The 25,678-nt window shown below is 35.9% G+C and overlaps 1 protein-coding gene and 1 pseudogene across 1 annotated transcript in view; both read left to right on the top strand.

The window, feature by feature from the left end:
- Nucleotides 1–25,678, top strand: part of TAFA2 (TAFA chemokine like family member 2) — a 422,620-nt gene that overhangs the window by 202,155 nt on the left and 194,787 nt on the right. The gene's annotated exons all lie outside the window — the stretch shown is intronic.
- Nucleotides 12,326–24,734, top strand: LOC109730872 (glycine cleavage system H protein, mitochondrial pseudogene; annotated as a pseudogene).

Here is a 25,678-nt window from a genome sequence, read left to right as displayed (position 1 = left end):
GATATAGTATGTAAATAAATGCTTGAGCACATAAGAAAACCATCCTTATGGGGGAGAGTGGGACAAAATTAGAGAACGTTTCATATAGGAAGTCTAGATGTCATTTGGACTGAGTTTTGAAGGATGAATAGCATTTTGACATGTGGAGAATAGAAGTGGTAGAGAAAGAAAAATCTGGCAGAAAGAACAAAATGAGTAGTACTTACATTGTGCCAGATACTTAGAACTCTTTAAATATTTGTTTAGTGAATGGATGGATGAATGAATGAAGAAAAGTGTAGGGTGAGGAAGAGGGAGAAATCAAAGATGACTTAATGTTGCTAACTTGGCTGAGTATGTGGCAATGTCAAAACTCAGGAGCCTGATGCAGGGGCAGAATTGGGTGATGTAAAAAGAAACGGCCATTTGGCATTTGGTGAATTTGAGGTAATGGGGTATCTAGTAGACATCTGAGCATTCTGACAGCCTTACTCAGATAGTGAGTCATGGAAGGGAGATTTCTCACAGAGGAAAGATAGTGGGAAGGCGATAATTTGGAGGACTTTTATAAAAATATAGGTTAAAATGATAGTCTAAGTTATATGTATAAAATTGAAGTTGAATGTTATCTCCTGTTTGTGGAGAAAGCACTAGATCTGCTTATCTCAAGTAAACAACAAGATAAACCAGATATATTTGAAGACTTCAACTGAGTAAAGCATTTGATGATACAGAAAAGATTCAACATGGAAAGACGTTATCTTCAAAACCAACCAACCAACCAACCAACCAACCAACCAACCAACCAACCAACCAACCAACCAACCACATGGAGAACTTGAACTGTTACCCTACTATTAATACATGGAGAAGGACTGAAAAAAGTAACCAGTAGATTTTCTTTACTCTAACAAGAAATACCTAGAAACACTACCTTTATAATAGTAACAAAACTGTAAAATAATTAGAACTAAATTTAAAAAGAAGATCTATACAAAGAAAATAATGACATCTAATTAAAACCATGAAACAAAATTTGAATAAAGGGAGAGTCATATCATGTTCTTGGGTGAGGGAGGCCATATTATGAAAATGTCAACTTTCCCTAAATTAACATATATATTTAATATCATTTTATTTAGAAGCCAATCAGATTTATTTTTTAATTGGATAAAATGATCTTATAGCTCATATGGAAAAATGAATATCCAAGAACAGCTAATAAAATTTAAAAATGAATGACAAGGAGGCACTTTTTTTTTGAGACAAAGTCTCACTCTGTTGCCTCGGCTAGAGTGCCGTAGCATCAGCTGAGCTCACAGCAACCTCAAACTCCTGGGCTCAAGTGATTCTCCTGCCTCAGCCTCCCAAGTAGCTGGGACTACAAGCATGTGCTATCATGCCTGGATAATTTTTTCTCTATATATATTTCTAGTTGTCCAGTGAATTTCTTTCTGTTTTGATGGGGTCTCCTCTTGCTCAGGCTGGTTTTGAACTTCTGAGGTCAAACAATCCTCCCGCCTCAGCCTTCCAGAGTGCTAGGATTACAGGCAGGAGCCACCACACCCAGCCAAGGAGGCATTTTTTATAACAGATATCAGAACATACTATAAAAAGCCACTATAATCAATTCATTAGAAAAATAGATAACTATACTAGAAGAGAATATAGAATAAGAATATGATAAATATGATGAATTAATATTGACAAACATAGGGGCTTTAATTTTTCTGGAAGAGAATAAGAATGGATCCCCATCTTATACCATATTCAAAAATAAATTTCAGATAGACTAAAATGTAAAAAGTAAAATAAAAATGCATAAATGACTAAAAAAATATAGCAGTTAAGAAAATCTTAACCAAGACTAATAACCCATCACCTACAAAGAAGAATGAAAGAATTTATTTAACCACTTAAAAATGTACAAACCTATGTATGGAAACCTATACCTAAGACAGAATTGATAAACACAGAGCAGATCTGGAAAATACAAGTAATAGTGATGGTTAATACCTATATAAACAAGAAAATTAGCAAGACATAGGCAAACAACCTAAGAAAAATGATAAATCTTATGACTATATGATTCACAGAAGAGCAAATACAAATGTTCAACAAATATATGAAAGAATGCTCAAATTCATATGTAGAAAATGCAAATTAAAGTAAAAACCAGATATAACTTTATAAATACTAGAATGGCAGAAATTAAATAGGACTAGTAACACAAATTATTGGTAGGAATGTAGAGAAAAAGTTATTCATATATTGTTGGAAATGGGCTCTTTCAAAAGTCTTTAGAAAAATTTACAAATTCAATGTTGGGAATTTATACCATAGAAATAAGAGCATCTACATGTAAGCATAATAAATATTTATTATAGCATTTTTGTTCTGTCAGAAAACCAGAAGAGAAAGCGTTCATCCATAGGGTATATCCATACAACGAAGCCATAAAAAAAAACAAAAAAAAAAAGGAAAGTGTTAGAACTATACTGGATGTCCTGGAGAGATTTCCATGAGGTATTATTGTGTGAGAAAAGAGAAGTTTAATACCTTGCCTCAATTTTAATAAATGAAAAGTAACATTTCTGTACACATTTAGATTCATGCAGGATTATATGAGAAGATACTAAAGCACACACACCAGGTTGCTAATGGAGGTTAGCTGAAGAGTAAGGGTGAGGTGCTTTTGTAGATGGAGGCTGGAGGGGACTCACAAAGAATATGGGTTGCATCAACCACTCCACATTTTCATCAGTGTCCCAGGTTCCTTCTTTCTGTTTCATCACCTTTAGTGTGTGGTTTTAATCCCTGTGGCCAAAATAAAGGTGCCTATGTCTGGGAAGGAAGTGAGGGAAAGAGGCAGTGGATATTTCAGAAAAGTGAACAGATTTCCAAAACTATCCAGCAGACTTTGCCTTATGTATTATTGTCTAGAACCATGCAACATGCTACACCCAGCTGCAAGGGAGATATGGACTTTTAGCTGGATATATAGTGGCAGAATCTCTCCTTGACCACCTCAGAGCCCTCTTCTCTATTAGGTCTTGACCTTGGCCTCTGTCCTGGCTTTGGCCTTCACAGTCCAGTCTCAGCCAAGAGGCACCCTAAGTCAGTTTAACGATAATTCCTTCACTCTTGATTTTGGATCAACCTTGATATCTGATCAAGTTCGTCACCTCCTACTTTTGACGTCTAAGTCCTTGGCCTGCCTTCAGCAAGAATCCCCTTACTCTTAATGATTCCTCTTAGTAAGTTTCCATCCACTAACTCCTTTACTGTGGAACATGGCTATAAATCCCTTGCTGTGTTTGCTGCAATCACGGTTGAACCTGATCTCTCTCCTATATGGCAACGAGCACGAGTAAAGAAAGTCTTCCCTACTGTTTTAACAAGCATCAGAATAATTTTTCTTAAACAATCATCACTCTGGACAGAATTAGACTTCTATTGGCTAAGAAGAGAAGGACGGATAATGGAGAAGTAACTAATTATGTCTGTGACAGTCTCCTTATTCTAAAAGCTAGTCTTTTCCATTTCAGAAGCAGATGTTGATCCTTGCGTGTTCCGAGCTCACATTTAACTGCCATCTCTGTCAGTGATGTACCTGGGAACTCAGTAAAAAAGAAGCTTGGAAAACTTTCTAATACATATTTTTTAGGAGCATTGTGAAGCTTTAATTAAGCTAATGGTTATAAAGTGATTTGAAGAAAGATGCTGCAAGTACATAATGCTTTGGTAGATAATGTGTGAGTAATTTCACAAAACCTGGATAACTGTCAAGTAATTAAAGGCAAATGCACTGTCGATGCTGTTATGTGACTTCCCTTAGTGTTCACCAGAGGTTGACACACCCATTGAGGAAAGAGCAGATCTCATACTGTTCTGAAATGGTTCTCGAAAAATCCTTACTCCTCTTTGAAAATCACTCACCATCTGCTAGTAAAAGAATTGAGAGGGCTGCCTGTGAACTTAGCAATTAAATGTGCTAATACAGTAGCAGGAGAAAATGATTGTCACACCTGTTTTTTTTTTTTTTTAAAACAACAACAAACAAGACAAAATTCTACTACCACCCTCAAATTAAAAAAAAAAAAAAACCCACAACACCATCTGGTTTTCTGTGAAAACAAAACTTCAGATTTTTAAAAGAAAAACAAACTCAACTACATTTTCAGATATTATGGATACTGAAAATGTAGTCATTTTAGAACTCTCTTTAATAGAAAAATTAGGGTCTCAAGGCAAAAGAATTATCAAACCAATAATTTACTGTGTGTTTTCCATCCTTTTCTTGGATTTTGAGAAGATGGAGGAGAGGGAAAAACATGACTGTAAATGAGATGTTTTATTTTACTTTGTCAGTGAAATTCTTTATCCACCTACAAAAGACAAGGATTATGTTTTTTTCTCAACTTAATAAATATTAATGTATGGAAATTAGCATATATAAAGCCAGTGAAGGAATATATTATTAAATAATTCTTTACAAAGAATCCATTGAAAGAGAAAGCAATAAAGTGGAGTCTTTTGATCCTGGTTTAGGATACTTGAAACTTTATAGAAAATATAGGACAAAAGTGTTTTTCTAAAATCTAACTAGCTAGCACCCATAAATTAGTAGGCTACTAGAACAAAGCTATCTGATCACTGTTATTTTTGTGTTATTGTCTCCCACTTAAATCTCATGCTCTTATTTTACAGAGAAAGTATTATATAATTGAGACTAAGTTAAAAAATTTGTACATATTATTGAGCTATTTAAGTTTTAAAATAACTAAAATCATATCATGAAATTTGGGACATTATGAGAGCTTCCTGGTGCCAGGAAAATTGGTATAAATAAAATCACCATATGTGCTTAGCTAATGGTTGGGTCGTGTCTATCACTCTGATGTCCGGTGTGAAAATGATGTGCCATTGTAAATTAAGAAACTTGTGAGATTTATGAATTTCTACTTCTGTAGTCCTTTTCAGAAAAACTTAACCCTTCTCTTGACTGTGGGGTTTTTACACAAACTTAATTTTTAAATTTAACTTAATAATATACAACATTTTGGATGAACTCAATTTTTCTAGAAGCATCTTTTGTATGAAAGTAAACAGGTTAATATTGTGCTTGAATTTTTCATCTAATTTTTATAGTTAATGTTTATATGTCCCCCCCAACACACTTTCTCTCTAAATTAAGCAATAAATGGCAGCTAGTAAGTTTATAATCCAGATATTATGTATAACTCTAATAATATGTGAAACTTAAGATTGACCCTTTTTAGTAAAACTAATATTATTTCCAGATAATGTAGTCTACTATATCAAGACCCTCAATATATTATTTCCTGGGATAATGATATGAGAGTATTCGGAAAGGGTTGTATTATCTTACATTATCTCAGTACTTGGTAAATGTCTAAGAGTTATAAAATAAATGAAGACTTCAGGTTAATAAATCTTTTTTGTGGTTTAATGATTTTGTGTAGGTCAGTGAACCCTTAAATAGGGCTTGCTATGAGACAAAGTTCCTGAAGTTGCAATATCTGTGTGGTAATGTAGTAGCTAGAGATTTTTTGTGTGTTCTAGTTTCAAATTCTAAAGTTGCATTAAGATACATGAGTCTCCCTTTTTGTACCAAATCGAGATTGCATTGAACACTGTAACAAGTAGCCCAAATAGAATTTAAGCACCATTTGGACAAAGTTCCATAAAGGATGCCGATTACCTGCTGTGTCTACTTTATGCACCAAGGTTTTATTGTCTAATCAGCTCAAGTCCACCCCATTGATATATCTCTAAGGAAGAATACCAAATGGTGTTTTTTTTTTAATCTCAAATTCTGTGGGTACAAATATTGTTAGGGTTACATATCTTGCCCCTGTCCCCCATTCCCACCCCGCTCTGCCAGAGCTTCAAGCGTGTCCAGTCTCTAAGTGGTGCACCCTGTACCCACCATGAAAGTGCGTACCCTTCCCGTTCTCCCCCCTTCCACCTGTTCACTGCCTATTAACAATTTTTTTTTTTTTAGAGATTTTGGTTACAGTATGTTTCTTTGCCTCTCCCTAAAAAGGGATAGAGGTAATCCTTTCCCCCCTACAATGCTCATCAGTATTTTTTAAAAAAACTAGTAACATTATACACATAACAAAAAATTTAACAAAGTATATCCTACTTTAATATGCTTTTCAAAAAATGCCTATGTAGTATAGTGACTTGTTATCTGTGAAATGTCCTGTCTTTGTGCTTGATTTTTCACTTTTCTCTGTCCTCTGTGTCCATGTGATATGTGACTTTCTGTGGCACTGCGTTTCTCCAACCGTGTCCTGGTATTTTGGTGAACGAGCTACCTCCAGGTTGGGGAAGATACTGAGGCAAGCTCCTCCAGTTGTACAGAAATCATAGAACTCTTTGTCATAGCCTGTGTGACAAGAATCTTCCCTGCTGAAGCCACTGGTTAATAATCATACACATTTTTTTTTTGTATAGGCTAAAATATCACAAAATGTAGCAAATAAATGATAATTCAAGCTGTAAGAAATGTGGATTTCCCAGTGAGTGTTTGGCACTGGTTATCAGTCTCAAAGAAAGGCCGAATCATAGCTGTGTTTAGTTTGTCCTTATCCTGCAATGTAACTTCACTGGAATTATACCTTTTGAAAAAGTTACTGTTTCTCAATCATTTTCTTGACTTGCAAGCTGGTGTTGACTTGTACCTAGTTTGTAGTAGATTTATGTTAATATCTTTCACATTTAACTTTTTGTTGCAATGGCCTATAATCCAACTCAAATAACCACCTTAAAAATACAGATTAGGTAGATTGTGGCAATTCAAAGTTATGGTTTTTATTTTAGGGGAGTGTCATTTTTTTTCTTTGGAAAGTACGAACAGTGCCTTAGCATAATATTTTCAGGTGGAGGCAATAGGTTCTCAGACAACTGAACTGGTTAAATCTTTATTTATTATTTCACTTCACCTCAAGAAGAGGCTTATTTTTTCATGGAGCAAATGATAGACATGAGGAAGAGCTGAGATGAAGAGATACTTCATAGTCTTGCTTTGAGTGAAGTTTTATGACTTATTATTGACCACTAAATTAAGCAAAAATCTTGCTAGACATTGGTCTTATACTAGTTTCTCAGTACTGTATGTTCCAGCTAATCTGCTCCTCTCAGCCCATTAAATATGCTCAATTCTTCCAACACACAGAACTCTTTTTGCCTCTGATTATACTATGTCTTTAGCATAGAACTCAATCCCCCTCCAATTGTCACAATTCTTCTTATACTTTAAGGCACGTTTTAAATGTCACCTCCTACACAAAGCCCTTTCTCATCTCCATTACCACATATGTTCTTTCCTCTCATTTGGACTGCTAAAATAATTCCTTTGTACCTCTCATAATCATGTATATTCTTCTTTATGTACTGTTTACTTGTGTTTCTACTTCATTATTTCCTGTGAAATACTGTAAAGTTCCTGAAAACAGAGGCCATGTATTATACATATTTAAGTATCCAGCCAATTGGAACTTAAGGCATAGTCACTTAAGTGGTAGTTGTGTATAGACTGATACATCAAATAACCCTAGAAGATTCCAACATGTTAACCATTTTCTCAAAATTCTCATCTACTCAAGTCACTCCTGAAAAATATAACCTTGTGCTATTCAGAATAAAATGAGATATTTAAAAATTGGTCTTGGTTCTCTGGGCTACTTTAACAGAACATATCTGTCTATTTTTACAATATATAAAAGGAGAAAAATGATCTAAAAAATTTCACCTTGGGTACAAAAATAGGCACTTGACTTTTTATATGGCCACATATATAATATCATATATAATCACATATTTAATCAGCAAGAACACCTGTCTCAGACATCTAAATGATTCCTCTTAAACTCTCATTTATCTCATAAATTTTCTACAGCTTTAGATGTGCAATTCCTAAGGCAAGAGAAAGAATCCTAAAGATTAACAAATTAGAAAACCGTGGTATAACTACAGGAAGAATATATATACAGAGTTAAAGATGTCAATTGTTTCTTTCTTTTCTTTTAATAGTGTAGGGCAAGTATCTTGTTTCTGAAAGTCATTCTGCTTCCAATGGGTTAATCTTTGTGAGTTCTTGAAGTTTATTATATTGATCCCAGCAAGATAAGTATTTGACTATTGGATATTGAGGGAAGAATAAGTTAAGTTACTATCAAAAACTTGGGCACAAGCACAGGGAATAAAAATATAAAAACTCTGAAAGGGGCATACAAAGTGAATTGAGGATGAAGAAAAATTGATGTAAACCTTCAATATTTAATATTTTACTTTTTTATAATCGTTTTTAATTAAAAGCGTCATAACTTCTATATCATTACCTATTAGATAGAGAAAAATAATTATCTAATGAAAACACCACAATATTGATTGACAGGTTGGACATTTTTACCTTATAGAGTCTGCAGTGGCAAATGGGCAGCACAGATGTCTATCTTGGCTCTATCTCCCTACTTCCTGTCAATCATCACCTAAATAGATGATAGCATTTGCAAACTCAGGTCTAGATGTGTGCACACACAAAAACATTAGTGAGAAAATATGTGGGGTATAAATGAAAAGTATTTTCTTTGACAATCCATTTTTTTTTACCGCTTAGCCATCAATAACACCAGGAAGAAGTAAAGTTGCTACTCTGGCTTTGGCCATCTTTGGTAATTATATCACTTAAAATGCTTTACATTTCTTCCTCAAGTATGTATTAGTTAAGCTATATTTAACATTTTAAAATTACGTGAATATTACCTCTTACAGAAACTGTAGGCTGCAGCCTTCAACATTGAGACCAACCAACTTCCAAAATAGGTGCATGTAGTGATTAGTTTGGCAGAGGTATGCTTTAATTCATAATTCTGACATTTGAAAGATTTGAAACTGGGATGGTGATTATATCATCAGGATACTAGGCTTGTGGTATATTTGAAATATAAGAATTATTAAGGGACTGCTTAGAGCTGGTGATAAATGACAAGAAGAAGACAGTAGTGACATGGCTGGGTAGAAACCCTAAAGATAAACAAACTGGCTATACTAGTATAGTATGGCAGAAAGCAGATTGGGCACGACTCAGATTAACACTGGTTGTGTGACCTCGGGCAGGTTGCTTAAATTCTCTGGGCCTCAGTTTCTTTCTTTGTAAAATAAGGGTGGTAAATGACTGCTGGGACCCCTTTGACTTCAGCCATTCTACGAATTGGGCATCTGGGAATTCAGACTGCAGCAGTAAGGTGAATTTGGGAAGACAGACAGTGGAAGACACTTTGGAGTTCAAGGCCTCTTTGACCTCAAGAAGCACAGGTGTAACCCAAGCTTCCTGTCTAAGGCAGATTTCCTTATTTCCTTTGACCACACACAGAGCCAACTTTTTTTTTTTTAACCATTGAGATAGTAGGTGTTTATTTTAACCCCTGCCATTCTAGTTTCAGCCAAATTTTGCTTGCTTGTTTGAAAAACAATATTACAATTGCTTTCCTATGTTTAGATTATTTTTGAAGTCCTAGACTTTTAGAACCCAAAACAAGCAGATAGCACTTCATTGTACTCCCACAGTTTGTGGTACCTTCTCTCCCTGTTGTTTCTCATCCTTCTTTCTAGGCACTTTAAACAACAGCAAAATTAAAATCAGTTCATTGCAACAATTGCTTATCCCTGAGACTCTCCTATTTATTTCCAAACTAAGAAAAGCCAGAAGGCCAACCTGTATACATTTACTTAAAGTTGGAATATCTTTGGCAAACCAAAGATTTTATTCTATGGTAAAACTGTAAAGTCTCTGATGGGATCTCCTTGCAGCCTGCCCTACAATGCAGAATCCCTGTAGTTGTTGTTGCTGCATAAAACATATACACAGTTTAATAATTACAATGCAAACACTCAAATATTTACCACTCAAGTCAATAAATAGATCATACAACCCCATCAAAGCTCCCAGGATTACAATAAATTATCTCTTCTTAAGGGGAAACCAGGATTCTGGCATTTGCCACAATCATTTGCTTGCTTTTTATATTTTTACAACCTACATATATTACTATATCACTAAATATTATAACTTTGTTCTGCCAGATTTTGTATGTTATATGAGCAGAACCATTCTGAATATATTAGTCAATTTTTAAAGTGAACTTCCAAATCTCTAATTGTCATCTTTGCTTTATTTCCAAGATTTCTTGGGTTGTTCCACTATTGCCCTCATATATTTCTATGGACATTTACCTCTAGTTGATTTCTCTTGGCTTACAGATTTATAAATGTTTGTATTAGAGTCTCTTTGAATTAAGGTCATTCATGCTCATTTCAGATTGCAAATATTAGGAACTGCCTGTGTTTTAATCTTGGCTTTGACACTTATTATTAGCTGTGTAATCTTGTGCAAGTTGCTTAACTTCTTTGCTTTGTGGAATGGGGATACTATTAATAACAGAGCCCACACTATGGAGTTGTAAACATGGAAAAAATTAATATCTGTAAAGTGCTTACCATAGTGCCTCACAAATAATAGTATTCAGTAGTGGTTAATAGTTATAACAAGTATTCTTGTGTAGATTAAATGAAAGAAACTTGTCAGAGCACCTATGTGGCACATAGTAGGTGCTCAGTCACTCTTATTATAATTTCTGTGTTTTTCTCATGCTTTCAGACTATGTGGCTGCTTTCCAGATGTTTGAGGTTTTTATAAGTTTTTATAAGTCTGACAGCTGCATAAATGGGAGTTTCCCTAAAGTATGCTTGTATAGATCTTTATACATCTGTACTCCCATCACACACTCTGTGTCCAACTTTTAATTCAATAAGTATTTTTGAGACTTACTATGTTTCAGGACTTAGGCTAAACTTTTGGGATCTAAAATTGAATGACACATCCCTGGTTCAACATGGGGAAGTCCTGTAGGGCACACAGACATGTAAAGTATTATGTATTAGGGAGCTATCATCTATCTACCAAGGAGATGATGGTGCCTTGACTTTCAGTGGTCAGAGAATTGATCTTCTTAGAGCATATATTTTTGGAGCAGAATTTTGAAAGGATAGGTAGAATATGGCCCAGTGAACTAGGGTGGGGTTTTCAACAAACAGGATGGAGAGTACATGCAAATTTCCAGAGTGCAAACATCACAAAGTCCCCACTATAGCATTGTCTTTCAGTTGTTGTAGATACGCTTGTGATGAAACAGGTGACAAATTCTTAATTTTGGCAAAATCTAACTTTGCCTACCATATTAATCCATGACACCAGTACTGTCCAATAAAATATAATGTGGGCCAATATGTAATTTTAAATTTTCTGTTGACCACATTAAAAAAGTAAAGAGAAACAGTTGAGATTAATTTTAATGATATATTTTATTTACTCACATGTCTAAAATATCATTTTAACATGTAATCTATATAAAAGTATTAATAATACATTTTAAGTATTTTTTGATACTAAGTTCTCAAAATTGGTGTGTAATTTAAAGTAACAGCATATCTAATTCAGACTCTAAATTTTTACCACAAATATGTAATGTGTGTTTAAATTTTATGAAATTACAGCGAGGAAATAGATTTATATACTCATACTGTTTAAAAACCAGCATGAAAGTTTTGAAATAACTGAATCAGGTATAAGTTTTAAAATTAAAATTTCAGTTAGTTATAATTAAATAAAATTAAAAATTGAGTTCTTCACTCACACGAACCATATTTCAAGTATTCAATAGCCACATATTGATAGTGACTCCTATATTGGACAACCTGGTATTAAGCTCTTTTCCCCAATGCACCAAATGATAAGCTTGTAACTATAGTATACTAGTGGTATTCACTGTTCCCTGGACTCCTTCTTCCTCCATTCTGAACAGCTCACTTGCTTACATCTTCAGACCTTTACTTCAAGTGTCACCTTTGCAGGAAGGCCTTCTCTGACCAGCACGCCCATTGCTAGCTTCACTTGCACCTCTGTATAAATGAGAAAATGATGCCACCTCTGGGGACACGACTGTGGTTTACAGCTGGAAAAGTAACAGGCTTCTGTGTGATTGCACCTAAAGATACCCGAGGCTCACTGTAATCTCTGTGATTGTCACCTCTAGAACAAGCTGCCTGGAGCCAGATTTGTGCAAGAACAAAGCCCTCTTTCTCTAGGCAGTCTTCAGTCCCTACTCTCCCCTCCATCTGGGCACATTTGTGTGGAGCCACAATGTACAATGTCATGTTGAAGCCTTGAGGGCCGTCCCTCCCACCTCCCACCTCCCGCCTCCCACCACACACCCCCTAATCTCATTCCCCTTTATTTTCTCCAAAATATCTATCACCATCCACGAAATGAAAATGTAGGGCTTCTTGTTCAGAGAGTGTTAAGAATTTCAAGATGGCAAAAGCAGTGCATCAAACCAAGTACAGGGTGTTCTGGGCGTGGGGCCTTATGCAATTGCGCAGGTCTCACGTCTGTGAAGCTGGCACTGCCACTATCTATTTTTACTCATTTATTCTGTTTATTGTCTGTCTTCCCACGCTAGAATATAAGCTCAATGGCGCCTGAGATTTTTCTGTTCTGTTCTCCGTTATTGCTGCAGCAGTTAGAACAGACTATTTGTCGAATAAATGAACGTGCTAAGCAAAAGGCTATCATCTTTAAATATATTATCCCCAACGCCAATTTTACAGATGAGGAAGCTGAGTAACACAACACTGTTAAATCTACTGTCACATGTCTGCGCAGGTAGGGACAGGTAAGCTGTTCTATTTTGAAGAAAGAGAAACTAAGGCTCAGTGAGATTTAGTAACTGACCCCAGAGTGAATATTTCCGTGCCAGTGTATTGCTCTTTCTCTCTGTGACCTACTTCAGGCAGTAACTTATTTTCGAATCACCTGCTTTGAGTGGGTGAAGAGAATACTTGTGTGAGGACAGGCAGCCACCAAATGTATCCCGTTTCTCTCCTTTCACTTGAAAATGCCCTTGATAACCACATTACACACTTTTATGTGTGTCATAAATTACCTCATTTGCTCCACAAAACAAGTCTATGAGTAGACAGAGATTGTACTTTCTCCTTCTTTGTGGATATGGAATTTGAAATGCAGATCGGCTAAGATGATGCAACTAGTTAGGAGCACGCTTGCCAGAACCCAGGTTTTTAAAGTCTTTGTTTCTCTTTGTGTTTTGTTCAAAAGTTGATCTTTTTAAAAATGATTTTTAAAATATATTTCAAATTCCTGTTTTTGAGAAATGTTTACCATTTTTATTTCTATGTAATGAATATGCTGAAGAAATTCATATTATTTTTCTTAATACTGTGATTCTTGTTAAACTTGTATAAATCCCACAATGAAGTATATACTGTATCAATAATTAGAGTTGCTGATATATTGGATAGACTGTGAAATTGCTGTGGTGTAGCACATCAAGAGCTTGGAAGGTGTTTATACATTTATAGATAGATGAAGTGTTTCCTTGATTCAAGGATTAAATGGCAATTCCGTCTGGTGTTTTTGATGAATTAGAGCATGGTGAAATTTTTGGAAGAACTCTGATATAGGCAGTTGCTTATGATGAATTTCTATCAATTGAGAAACCTTGTATTTCTGGGAAAGGTAGCTTGAAATATTTCTTATCATTTTGGTACTTGAGTTTCTTGCCATTCACGCTCACTACTTATTTCTGGAAAATGTTGTCAGAACCAGACATACTAAAAATAAAACATATTCTCATAAAATTAATATTCTCAGGGTAAGGCTATATTAGTAAAACCTAGCACTTCGTATATAGCACTTTGCAGTTCTGTTTCTCATCCTGGTTTAGTTGATGGTACTATACAGTCAATAAATAGTTATTTGATATGCTAGTGCCAGGCTTGGTTAATGTTTATGAATTCAGCCAAGTAGACCCATTTTTATCATAAATTTTATCTGATCGATGTATGTGTTCTTTTCATACATTAAATATATTTCTTGAAAAGTGCTACTCATGTAAATATTATAGAATCATTCTTCTTTTCAAGAAGTGGAGAATCTTACAAAGTCAATTTATTATCTATTAGATTTTGGTCCAGGTGCTTTTCTTATTCCTTTCCCGAGCTAGACATGGGATTCGCTATGTGATAATGTAGAGAAAGACAGTGTGGAATGTTCTCTCCAGAGAAACTCACCCTGCTCCAGTGTTTGAAACACAGCTTCTGATATGCAGAAAAGTATCCCTTTCAAGTGTCCCAAACAGCATGGAGAAACATCTAGAGAAGCTGAGCTCAATTTATCTTCTACGAGGAAGCAGAGCTTTTGCAGGTAAATGAGCATTTCCTCGGTATGATGGTCCCAGGGATTATTTTATATCAAATCTCAGAGTCTATTTAGTATAATAAAGATGTAGAGGAAGGATTTTACCCTCATAAAACAATTTGGCTGCTTTCTGAGACACTGACTGTGGAAGTTGGTGTTTGGACTCCACATTAATTCCTGATGAGTTGATCTGCTCATCCCAGTATAATATTTTCTGCCTTTCCCAGTACTTAACTTTAACAGGTGTTGTTACTGGTGGTGAGGGTTGGGCTTTGTTCCTCAAGGCTGAGCCTCTGAGCTCTTCCAAAGGGAAGTTTCGTGACCCTGGTCACTGTTACCCCAGCTCCTGAGGACCTTCTGGGAAGGCTATAGGTTTGGGTATTCTCCTCTCTCATAGGCATTACTTCAGCCCACTCCACCAGTTTCCAGTTAGAGGAGTTTTAGAGAACAGTATTTACCTGACAGTTTTGTGCTATGTAGCAACAGGATTTAGCATAGTGAGTTTGTATGGATTTATTTCAGCCTCAAAGATCTGTTCTGCTTTTAGGTTTTAAGATATGTTGCATAAACTAGGAAAAACTGTTACACTTAGGATATATAATGAAATTGAGCATTGGGCCGCTTTTAGCTGTGTGACTTTGGAGAAGTCACTTAATCTTTCTAATATCAAATTAGATGCTAACATGTCAGGGTTTGGAAGAACCCTGACTCAAAGCAGGGGATAGAATTTCATTTACTGGTCCAATTTTCTCCTTGCTGTTAGTAGTACTTAATAGGGATTTTTTTTCCCTGTTAAATAACATCTATGTTGTGGGGTTTTAAAATGAGTTTTAGAAATACTGTGTGTACATGCTCGGCACAATTCCTAGCTTATAAAGCATCCAATAAAAGGTCGTTATTGTTTTTACTATATCTACTACCAATAAATTATTTTGAAAAGTTGTAGACTTGTTATATCTACTATTATCAAATTATTTTAAACAGGAAACATATTTTTAAACCCATAGGTTAAAGTTCTGCACCAGTAACTTTATATATGTTACCTTATTTAATCCTCATGACAATCAACTGAGTTAGGTGTTACCTACCCATTGTTACATAAAGGTGACAACTATAGCTCAGTGCTGTTAAACATATTTTTGTTAAGATTCTTTAAGAGATTGAACCAGGATTTGAACTCAGTCTTTTAGATCCTGAATTCTGTGTTCCTTCCTTGATGCTGTGTAGGTTTAAAGATAAATCCAGAAATCAGACAATTCAGGTTTGTAACAAAAAGTTTCCTCCCTGTGTCAGCATAAGTACTTCCCTTACTCTATAGATCTATTTTCACTATGTGGAAGGAATTTGAGGAACTCAATAATAACCTCAGCTGGGAAAGCACAATTTTTTATTAATATTAACTTTCATGGTTGTCTTTAACCCAACTTGGATTTCATAGTTTTTCATAGTTCTTTTGGCCCAGATAAGCCTACTAGTATCTAACACTTGACTTGGTGGCTCTATAATGCAGCAATGAGTCTACCACACAGAATAATTTCCAATGGACCCTCCTAACATATTAAGGAATCAACTCTCTACCATGAAGAAGGCAGCTCTGGGAAGATTAAGAGAGCCATTTGGGTGCAGGAAGTCAGAGATTTACTGAATAAAAAAAAGTGCTCTGGGAGCCTGTTCTGGAGCATTGAAAGAGTTATGGTTGTGGGTGTTATCATTCCTCTCCTTGCTGTACCACCATCTGTTTTTCATTTTTTACCTTTCTAGCTCTTTCTTTTCCTAGCCTTGGGAAGCATCTATTTATCACTTTCTTTAGCAGGTCTCCACCTTAAAGTTTCTGTTCAACATTTGAACAAAAGTACGAAAGGAATGTGCATCACAGCACCTTATCTCTTGCCATAAATGGTACTAAACTGCTAGAATCAGTGGGCCACGTTTGAATAGAGAATGGGGAACATTCTCCAAATAGGGAAATCTACAAACTGGGTTTCTCCCATTAACATTTGGGTGCTTTTCATTTGCATATACTAATAATATCCATTATTTCAGTAACTTGGATAAGGAAATTAGTTTTCTGGTACAAAATTTAATTTGAAATGACTCAGTGATTTGTAATGTTATTTGATGTGGCTCAGGTGTAAAAGGTATGAGGCTAAGGAGAACATTTATGCTTAGGTATAAAATCTTTAAGGAATGAAAACATTGGTGAAGCAGAATTATCTTCAAATACATTTTTGTAGGCAGGCAAGAGCCTTGTATATAGAATTTTGATTACAGAAATTTCTTGGCACATACCTGATACAAAGATTGGTCAGCTGTATATTACCTTTTGTGTTCCATAAGATTTCCCAAAGAAGATAATTCATCTGATAAAATTGCTATATAAGCCCACTGTGCATTTTAAAACAAAAACCGTTGTAACATTACAAACTGGCAATGACCACCAGAGATGTATGGAACTAGAATTAAACTGCGCCTTCCAAACAGGAGATTTAAGTAGCTTATTTTCCTTCAGTTTTTGAAACTACTGGGAGAAGCAGAACAAATCGAAGATATTTTGCCTTGTGTAGAGTTTCACAAAAGACCACAGGTAAGCTGCAGCAAAAATTACATGGTAGGTGTGTGGTTTTCTCATTCATGGCTTTCATAGACTATGCTTATTACAGAAAGACATTAAAAGGTATCCAATTTCACAGCAGCTGGCCAGTGCTAAGTACTCATACAGAATAAGATCAGACACTGTGCCCTCTTTATTATGTGGATTTAAATCAGAATATTACATATTTGCATCTAATTAATTTGCATGTATCATATGAACCAAGGTATTTGAGATTTCCAATCTAATATAAGCACAGAGCATGAGGTTTAATTTTGGTGTTCTCATAGCAGGGATTAATTATGAGCGCTGAAAGGCAATAAAATGGAATGGATCAGAGTTTCCAGTAATCCTAAAATTGAAAAAACTGATAATACACTTTAATCTCCAAATGCCTTATGAAAAACTATAATTATTTATGATAATGATTAAACTGATGGTGGCATGAGGAGCAAGAACTTGTTGAAAAGCATAATTTCTTTAGCTATTTTGATATGTAATTAGAGGAAATAAATGATCTTTCATTTGTCAGTCTAGTCCCTTATTTTATGAAATGAACTATCACCAGGCTTAAGTGGGATACAGGTTATCACTGTATTTATAAAGATGTTGGCAGCAAATTACTTCTGCTGTGGATCCTCTTAGGATTTAATATCAAGGCTATCAAAGGCAGTACTCCTCCCGTGTGGACCATTGTGCCTCATGGCACCTGACAAATTGGATTACAGACATTGTTATTCTTGGGAATTGCTTACTCATGCTCAGCATTGTATGAGGAAACCAAAAAATCTGAGAATATGTTCTAAGGTCTTGAGGTACATAAATTTGGTGGGGAAATAAGTCTGTTGGGGATATTGACTGAGTCAAATGTCTAAAGTATTGTACCAAATTAATGTCCTAAAATATTCACCATATAAATGGTTAGCTCTACTGGTTGGAAGTAATGTAGAGCATGATGATTGGGGTGATTAGGGTCAGATGCTTTGTATCCAGCAGTTTCGAATCTTGGTTTTTGCCCTTGGGTAGGTATGAGGTTTCAGCTTTCTTGTCTGCAAAGCAGAGCAAATAATAGTGTTTACTCGTAGGGTTGTTGTGAAGAGGAATATGATAATCCATGTAAAGTGATTAATCCTAGAGCCTACCAGATACTAAGTACTCAATTCATTTCCCCTACTATTATTGAAGTGGCTTCTTGGCATTCAGGAGTACAAAGATATAAGCCTCTTTATAATTCCTTATCTGAATTTAGTTTAGCTCTCAAGGCTTCATTTTTACTCTGGGAAAGGAGACTTACTCTTACCAATTTATGGCTATGTGGCCACTTCTGGTATAAAACTTATGTCTATTTTGTGTAAATAGATTCAATGTTCCTCTATTTCCCTTCTCAGCAAGACTGATCCTAAGGTCCAGAGGGCTTTTGAATTGTTTTGACATCAGGAATGTGTTAGATGGTCTGTGTTGCTTTTCATTTGCCTCTGCTGTTGTTGTATTGATATACTGCCTGTTCTTTCTGTGTGGACATTGCATGGTGATTGATCTGAGGGCCTTTGGTGGGCTTCCTCTGCTGACTTGGCCTCACCTTGAGTCTTGACACTCAATTGTTTACCCAGTTCTGTTGGCCTACTTAGCTCATAGTCCTTGCAACCTATGTTCCATGAGATTATAGTTATCATGATTATTAATAATTCCAAGTCTTTCAGAAGAGTGTGCTTGAGATTAGGATAACACAAACTGAATAGAGTGTTACGTGACAGCTTGTAGAAACATAAATCTCTTTAAGGCCATGATAGTGCCTAAGGCAGCGTCATTTCTGACTTGGGCTAGTCTATGGTCTTCTCGCTGTTCCCCTGCTCTACCCTCTAACCCCCACAGTATGTCTCAGTCAAGTAGCCAGAGTGATTACATTGAAATGTAAGTCAGATGTTGTCATGCCTCTGCTTTAACAATCCTCTGGCTGTCTTTACCATTCCAAGTAAAAGCCAATTCCTCATAATAGCCAATGAGTCCCATTGTGACTAGGCCTGCCACTGCCTTTCTGATGTTGGCTCCTCTCGTTTTGTTCTTCTCCAATTCTGCTCCAGCCACAGTGGCCTCAGAACCCACCAGTCCCGTTTTTATCTCTTGACCTTTGCACTGGTGGTTCCAGAGGGAATTTTTGTCCCAAATATTTACTTGGGTACTCCCTCATCTCCTTTAAGTGTGAATCTTTTTGGCAAAGTCTTCTCTTACAGGTCTTCATTTGTCCTTTTTTTTTTTTTTTTTAATTTTCCATCATAGCATCTTAACATTACTAGCTAATATTCTATATAATTTAATTATTTATTTAGCTTACCTCTTTATATTAATATTATTAGAAAATTATACTATTATATATAGTGTAGAGGAAAAATTTTTTTCCACTCCCTCCTGGGTTCTCTGACTGGGACCCTGGAAATTAAACTGACGAAAGACAGATTAACAAGAGAAAAACAGAGTATATTAGCAGGTGCAGTACATATATTTGTGGGAGAAACTCAGTGATGAGTAACTGAAAGAGGTGGTTAGAACTTGAGCCTATATATCATCTTAATAAAGAACAGTACATTTATAGAGAAGTGACAAGACAAAGGAAAGGGATTTTGGGTCTTTAGGGACAGAAAACCATGGGAAGGTAAATATATGGGGGAAACTCATGAAAGATAAGGGTTACTTTGGTAAGGTTGGCTTGCTGACCCATTTGGTGTTGAAAAGCCATCTTTTTCATGGCTTTAAAACTTCCCAGGGAGAAGGAATTTATAGCAGTCCTCATTTTTCAGAAGTTCCTACTTTTAGTCAGCTAAAGGAAGATCCAAGAAAGCTTATTTTTGCATCTATTGGTTCTAATTTGTTTCCAGCAAAAAATAACCCTTATGCCAAAGTAGCACATTTTGGGGTGGCATATTCTGATCCCCTACAATAGTATACTTATTTATGATTTATTTAATTGTCCATTTGAAGAAATGAATACTCTGTCATAGTCACTGTCTCATTTACCATCTAAATCAATGCTAATTTGTTACATCAGTTATATATAATATTGACACTATAATTTAACTTCAGTATTTGATGTTTCAAGTACTTCAAAATTGCCATTGCAAATAATTACTTTATTTTAAAATTTTGCATATAGTAATCACACATTAGTAATGAACTAATGAGACTGAGAAATTTTAGCTTGAGTCAATATCAAGAAAGTGAAGTGGAAAATTGAGGATGTTATGCTGACTAGGCAAAAAATGCATTGGCTTGAATTAAGCAATTGAAACAGTCTTTACTGTTTTGGGTTGAGTGATATACTATGATTCATTGCCCCATTTCTCTCTTCCTACTCTTGCCACAAATTTATCCTCAGTGATCAAATCAGATAAATGAAGAAGTTGACCATTATACAATTAAAATTAGAGAATAAAATATGATAAAATATAACTATAAAATAAAATATATAATAACATAAAATAGAAATACATTAAAACAAACTACAATGATCAGTAAAATTACATTGATAGTTGATCTGAGTATTTCACAGATAAAAAGCAGTTGGAAGAGTTTTATAGAAAAAAAGAGCAACATATGAGAGGGACTAAGAGAAATGTCAATGAGAATGCCTGAGGTAATGGCCAGGGAGGGAAAGTTGAAAGGGGAAAGGGTTGGATGTGAAAGATATGATAAATATCAAATTAGCAAGGCTTTTGGTTGATTCCTCTATGCTGTATTTGCAAAGATATCTTCTGTATTTCAAACCAAATCAGAAATAGGGGAAGGCCAAGAAGGAAGGGTTGTCTTCATAATGCAAGTAATTCCTTGGGGGAAAGTTGAAATCACTACTTTGTAATAATGAAAAATAAAAGTAATTATGATACAATTACTTAATGGGCCATTGTTGGCACGGTGCTATATACTTTATACACATTTTCTTATTTAATCCTTGTAACAACCCGTAGAGATTGGAACTATGATTTTCATCCCCATTTTACTAAAGAGGAAACATGGTTGGCACAGGCAAAGCCCAGGTATTAACTCAGGTTTTTCTGACTTCGGAAGCCTGCACTATGGACCAGTATTTCCCAAAAAGATTGAGAATCATCTGTTGCCCTTGCTACATATGAAGACTACTGGGCCATCCACCAGAGGCACTGAATTAGAATCTCCAAGGATGGAGTCCAATAGCCTGCATTTTAAACAAGCAAGGTTCTTATGCTCAATATATGAATGTATAACTCGAAAATTCCTGTGTTACCCAATACTGCCTTTCTAGAACTACCTACATTTATAAGATTCACAGCACTCCTTAACAAAGTTTCACTCTTTATTTCCGTAAGCTTAATTATCAATTCACTTTAATGGTGCTAGGCTCTGGCAGCCTGTTGGTCAAGGTACTTTTTTCACGATGTGGCTTCTTGGGCCTTGAGATCCATGCCTCATGTAGGAATTATGTGACTTTGATAGACCTATATCTAGGTAACAGACAAACATTCTCATCCTGTCTTTCTCTGGTCCCTGGTAGAGTTTCCCACAATAGGAATAAGTAGCCCAGCCTACTTTAATAGACAACGTGAAAAGACACACTACCTCCAAATACCCACCAGCTCCTTCTCTTCAATCTCCTACCTGCTGAGCTTCCTGATACATCACTCTAGAGATCACAGACCAGTTGTAGGTGGGAGGAGTTACAGAGGGTGTAGAGTTCAATCACATAAAAGAAAGAAATGTGTAACCAAAAGAGATCTAATCAATGGAATGCAAGGCCTTGGGAGGTAGTAAGCCCCTCATCAGTGTACATAATCAAGCAGCACCTGGATCCATAATTGTCAGAAATACAATACAAAGAACTGAATATAACTCTGATCTTATTAAAGAAAACTAGATGTTTAATTTCTGACAGGCGAAAATTATGAATAAATAATTTTGCATACTCCTTTCAAAATGCTGTCTGAACTTGGATTCATAGGGGAAGTTTTATGCATATGATTTTTGTTTTTACTGTTTCATTATTTCACAAATGCTTTTCTTTTCAAAAGAGTTTCCTTGCCCAACAACTTCAAATCTGTCTTGCTAAGGTAGTCCTTCCAGGTTGTCCTGACGTTGCCTGTCTTGATCCTGAACACTAATCTTCATTTCCTCTCCTACCCTTGTATATTTAAATGGCAGGACCAGGGGCTGGGAGACCCACATGACTCACTCTCCTTGCTGTGTGCAAGTTCTTACTACTCCCAGTTGGACATTTAGGTTAATTAGACATGAATGACAATGATGTGAGTGAACTTATCATAGTTAATGTAGCTATTAAGAATATATTTCCATGTAGCATCTGTATATAATTTGGACAAGGAAGCATAAAACCTGAAATATATCCTTCCTTAATTATTTTTCAAGAAAAAAATGGAGAGCAAGTTTGATTAATTGGATTTTTTCACTGTGATTCTGTGAGTTGGGAATAAGATATAGATCATGAACCCACTCTCCAGATTTATTGTGACTTGTGGCTCAGGTATCCCCACTTAGAATTTTTTCCTAAATGAAAGTGGGATTAAAGCAAAAGCCTGAGGTAGGTGAGTGACTAAGCTTAGAAACTGAAGAATAAAACAATAAAAGCATAGAATTGCAACCAAAAAGTGAAAAATGGAAACAGGCAATTAAGGGTCTACAAGTAATTTTTAAACAATTTCAAAGATGACTTAATAGTCATGCCTTACTTTGGGCTGGTCAGAATACAGGTGGAGAGTAAAAACATTAACAATATAATGGTAACCACCATTTATTAAAACTTTGCTATATATTGGACACTGTATCAAGTATTATACATACTCTGTCACAATTTAATCCTCACAATCAACCATTGAGGAATGTAATGAAAAATTCCCATACCTATTATATGGAAGTTTAGATGAGGAAACACAGACTTGGAGAGATTAACTAACTGGCTGAGAGTGAAAGAGTTGGTAGTTCAGAGCTGAGGTTCTAACACAGATCTATCAGAACCAAGGCCTATTTTTTAACTCTTATGATATATATTATATATATGATATACATGTGGGAGAATATATACCCATGGATATTCATCTTTAGGGCATCAGGGACAGGTGTGGGGAGACACGGTAGTGATTAGAGTGGATTTCCTGGTGTCTCCAGATCTCATCACTCTTTTTTTGCCTGTAGTAAAGATTGGTTTGGTCCTTACATGACTTTATTATAATCACTTAGAATAGGTGTAGAGGTCACATCTTTCCATCACAGAATCCCAGAATGTTAGAACTGTTAGGGGATTAAGTGAACACCTAGTTTAACTCTAGCCATGCTAAGTGTCCTGGTTCAGGTTAATTGGGGTGATGTTGATATGGCACTGTAGCTGAGTTTCCCCCTTTCAGTCCTGTGCTTGTGTCACTGTGCTGCAAAACCACTTCTAAAGATTCATATTTAACTAGTTGTTTGTTATATCACTTTTATTCTGAATGTAGTTAAACCATGACCCTCAGAACTCAAACGTTTGGATCTGTTGAAGGATTGTGACTATATCACACCCAGCTTCCCCTGGTTCTGACTCTCCTGAAATCTTCAGGCTGGGAATAGCTGCCTTTGAGGCATATGCTCTTCTTGGACCAGATTGCTGTTTTCTTGCATGAAGGACATTAGCTCCCATTATTGCTGACCCCATTCATTTTCTCAGGAATTATATTACCACGAAAGCAAAGTTGCACAACAAATATTAACCAGGTATGTTACAGATACTCAGAAGTCAGAAATCGTGATCGCTGTCCACTTGCCTCCTGTGATTCACACCCTCCTGGCTTCTATCCTGTAAAACAGAGGAGAATGCGACCTATAGACTGAGGCCAGAATGGTAGTCAGGCTGTCAAAGTGCCATTTTACATAATACGAACTTGGGCAAATTTTTTCTCCAATGTCTGCCCCAGTCTCCTCCAGTGTTAACAAAAGCTGTTGAATTAGAGTTAACTCCAGGGATGATTGTCTGTAATAATTAACATGTCCATGAAATATTTTGAGAAATGTTAGTGGCTTTATGTTATAATTGTCAAATAAAGATGCAGATTTCTTGGGTCCTATAGGGAAGGCACTGCGTATAGTAACCAGAGCCATTTTATCCTCATTTTTCTTTCTTAGCACCTTCTTTGTCCACTGGTTTTCTTTTCTGGTTCTTTCTTTTTAAATTTGGTTTTCGGGTGAACATGGCACTATGAGCAGCGTGGAACACATGGGCTGTGGCCTGCAGCCTGCGGTGGGGCTCTGGTCGCTGTGCACGGGACCCACTCTGCTCTCAGTGGGTAAATTCACAGAGAAACATGAATGGATAATGACAGAAAAGGGCATTGGAATGGTGGGATTCAGCAATTTTGCACAAGAAGCTTTGGGGGATGTTGTTTACTGTCGTCTGCCTGAAGTTGGGACAGAATGAAACAACAAGACGAGTTTGGTGCTTTGAAAGTGCAAAAGCTGCTAGTGAACTCCGTTCTCCTCTATCAGGAGAAATAGCTGCAATTAATGAAGCTCTGGCAGAAAACCCAGAAAAACTTGCCAACAAATCTTGTCACGAAGATAGTTGGCTGATGGAGAGGACACTGACACTTCAGAACTAGATGGACTAATGAGTGAAGAAGCATATGAGAAATGCATGAAACCTATTGAGGAGTGAAAATGGAACCCCTAAAAAAATAACTTAATTGAAATAACTTAATTCAGCACAGTTGTCTTAAGTTAGCGGTACATGGGCAACTTAATAGCAACTACTCTCAACAATGCTAATGAAAGAAAATACTCCTTAACTCTCTAATGATTGTAGATAAACATAATATGCATCTTTTCCACAATAACCTATGATTTTTAGACTAGGCTCTAGTATTCAGAATTCATGAAATTATCTGTGGTAAAAATTATGTAATTATAGTTATAAAAATTATGTAATTAAAGGATAACATTGTTTTTTTTTTTTTTTTTTTTTTGTTTTTGTTTTTTTAAATTTTTTTTTTTTTTATTAATTATTTTTTTTTTATTTTGGCATATTATGGGGGTACAGATTTTAAGGTTTCAATAAATGCCCATTTCCCCCCCTCCCCCCAAAAGTCTGAGTCTCCATCATGACCATCCCCCAGATGGTGCACATCTCACCCACTATGTATGTATATACCCGCCCCCCTCCCCCCTCCCACCTGCCCAATACCCTATTACTGTAGCACCTATGTGTCCACTTAGGTGCTACTCAGTTAATACCAGTTTGCTGGAGAATATATCTGGTGCTTGTTTTTCCATTCTTGGGATACTTCACTTAGTAGTATGGGTTCCAGCTCTAACCAGGAAAATATAAGGTGTGCTATATCACCATTGTTTCTTAGAGCTGAATAGTACTCCATGGTGTACATATACCACATTTTATTAATCCATTCTTTGATTGATGGGCACTTGGGCTGTTTCCACAGCCTTGCAATTATGAATTGTGCTGCTATAAACATTCGAGTGCAGGTGTCTTTTTTGTAGAGTGTCACTGGATCATTTGGGTAGATGCCCAGCAATGGGATTGCTGGATCAAATGGTAGATTCACTTGTATCGCTTTAAGGTATCTCCATATTGCTTTCCACAGAGGTTGAACTAGTTTGCAGTCCCACCAGCAGTGTAGGAGTGTTCCTCTCTCTCCGCAACCACGCCAGCATTTATTGTTTGGAGATTTTTTGATAAAGGCCATTCTCACTGGGGTTAAGTGATATCTCATTGTGGTTTTGATTTGCATTTCCCTGATGATTAGAGATGTTGAGCATTTCTTCATATGTTTGTT

The sequence above is a fragment of the Microcebus murinus genome, chromosome 10, assembly GCF_040939455.1.
Source record: "Microcebus murinus isolate Inina chromosome 10, M.murinus_Inina_mat1.0, whole genome shotgun sequence".
In the NCBI taxonomy this organism is placed as follows: Eukaryota; Metazoa; Chordata; class Mammalia; order Primates; family Cheirogaleidae; genus Microcebus; species Microcebus murinus.
The sequence above is the reverse complement of the archived record's forward strand: the minus strand, read 5'-3'. Positions and strand labels throughout refer to the sequence as shown.